Here is a 2,886-nt window from a genome sequence, read left to right on the forward strand (position 1 = left end):
CAGGGACTAGATATCCCTTTAAAATATAACTGCATTTCCCACACAACCAGCAAATTCAGCTCGCCTATGGAGAGCACAAACGAACCATACAAATTAATAGACCTCAGCAATTTGTCAGAAAAACCTTTAGGCTTCCATTTCCGACTCAAACATGTTCTAAATATGAAAAAAAAAAAAAAAAGGCAGGAGGAAAATATTCTGCAAAAAAGAAAGCACAAAAACACACCACACAACTTCTTAACAGAATACATGCAGTCTTTACTTCTCTTAAAGGAATTTGAAAGCTAGTGTAAAAGGATAAGTGTACAGGAGTAAATTTCCCTCATCTCATTTGCATGACACAGTTCTAGTCAATACAGCTTACCTGCAGTCCTGCCTTACTTTAGCTATAAAGCCAAACAACCAGAACACAGTCTTCAGTCACAAAAAATAAAGTATTATGTGTTTACTAGTCAGGCTTCAGTGGCAGACATTTCATCAAGATGAAATTACTCGGGTTCCTAATTTTTTTTTTTTTTTCTACTATAGGTAAACCCTGGTAACACTACGAAACTCAAGGATATGCAATCTGTTTTATTCCATGAAGATAACTTTGAGAATAGCTTATTCCATGTCTTCTACAAGTCAAATTATAGTGGGGAACAAGCCTGGTGAGCTGCAGCACAGAACAGCAGTGACAACAGGACAGCTCTGTCTGGAGAGTCCAAAATGACCCTCCGGGACTGTCACTGCACCGAGGGAGGTCACAGAGCAGTTACCTTGTGAGATAATATTTGTCAGATTAGCTCTTTTCCTGTGGAATTCCTAACCAGTGGTTTAGTGAGTCTACACTTCACAGCAGAGAGCTATTAATTAAAGTCCAGTAGGACTCAAATCTGTGCTTAGTAACGGTTGGATGGGCCCAAGTAAAAACACATCTACTCCCACACCTCACTCTCCTCTCCTCACTCCCCCTTTCTCCTCACTTGTTGCAGCACATTTGCAGTTCCCCACCACAAATTCCACAAAATCCTCCCTATCAGTGAGCCATTTTCTACTCTCAAGCCACCTCTAACTGATCTCTCAAGCCTAAAAAAAAAGGAGAGGGAGGTGAATCAACCGGGAAACAAAATCCTCATCTGCCATCGCTTGATCAGTTCCAGCTTATGGTTTATCTCCCCAAACATTTTCCCATCATATATATATAAAAAAAAGTAGGCTTGTAATGCTCTATGCATCAGTATATGTAAAAAAAAGACTTCAGAATTTAATAGGATTTTACAGAGACTCAGCTTCTTGAATTACACCCATCCAAAAACAAATATAAAAATATCTAAAGTCATTTCCATTTGATTAGAATCCATTTACGTCTGACAATATCTGCTATATCCTGACAGGAACAGTCCAGCTGAAATTGCAAGCACATGAAACCAGCAGCTGGCTCTCTTCCCGCTTACCTGCAATCCTCTCAAGTGGGGGAGGAAAGTTAACAAGCACTGTGGAAACCTCCCCTACTGCTTTAAAATGAAAAGAACCCCTGGCACAAAAAATATACATATATATATATATATATATATTAGGAAACCATTAGATTAGTTTGTACTCAGATTAACCATTTACTCAAATGGTCACATTCAAGCCACCTTCTGTATCAGCAGCACATCATCCACATATTTTTAAAGCAACACGGTGCAGAAAGAGTTCTTTGTGAACAGGTACACCACGTTCACCAGGTCTGAAACATTATTATTTGCAAGTACCTGGACAAAATATTCACCCTCCATCCTGTGACATCAATTCTGCAGGTGAACATCTTTTGCAGCCACCACCATCCCATGGGAATGGGAGCCTGACTTCAGTTGGGAATCATGCATGGGATCACTGCCTGAGAGGAGAATCTTCATAAAACTGAATTAGCTATCGATGTGTGTCTGGGTAAGAATTTAACTGCACAAACCCAGCAAAGTTCAGAAGAAACCTTGAAGATTCAACTACAACATCTACCTCTACCAAGTCTGGCTTTTAGAAGTGTAATAGCTTTACTTTGATGTAATGGCTTCCAAAAAAATCAACTAATGAAACTGAAGTAAGGTCACTAAAACAATGAATAAGAGTGTCCACAAGGTGAATTAAATTTGGTTTACTACTATTTTAGACTCCTACGATTTTTTTCCCCTCAGTGTCTTCACTTAGATACACCCACAGTTCAGTTTTCTTGGTGGCACTGATAATTACAAGCACTGCCTCCATTGACTTTTATGAACGTATTTTTAAATTAATCGGATTATGCATGAATGGGACTGTTTTGTTTAACCAGGACCATTTTAAGTTACCTGGATTTTAATATACTTCTTGCACATATTTTTTTTCTCAAGTTCCATGAATTCTAAAGACTTTATCCTGCATTGAAAAGTTAACTGAGGATAAACTCGTATTTTCTTACTTTCTGAATATAAATGGGTGGATAAGGAAACTCCTGCTCTTGTGGCCATCCCACACACCATCCACACATGTATATATGTACATTTAGCACTAGTCACATTTAAGCTGCACCATGTTTTGTGCATTTACTGAAGGATCACACAGAGAAGAGATTCCCACCATTACCCTCCATGTTCCTCATCAGAAGAGGGAAAGGTTATTGGCCAAAGGACAACAACAAACTCAAACTCTCCTTTTAACTTTATGTTTTAAAAATATGGGCAGATTGAGCTCATTTTTTTTCTTCTCCCCTTCTTCCTTTTATTTCACCGCTCCTATCTAAGGTGTGAGAGCCCTCACTCAGCCTCATTCTCAAAGCCTACCTTTCCTGTTTCTTTGACTGTCTTCTGTTCTCCCCTACCCAGCAGTGCCAGGCTTCTTTATTAAATAAATTACATTAATAAAGCTGTCAAACTGCTTGAACAG

Source organism: Empidonax traillii, unplaced genomic scaffold (genome assembly GCF_003031625.1).
Source record: "Empidonax traillii isolate 1590-97213 ecotype Southwest subspecies unplaced genomic scaffold, ASM303162v1 scaffold364:size1245619, whole genome shotgun sequence".
Lineage (NCBI taxonomy): Eukaryota > Metazoa > Chordata > Aves > Passeriformes > Tyrannidae > Empidonax > Empidonax traillii.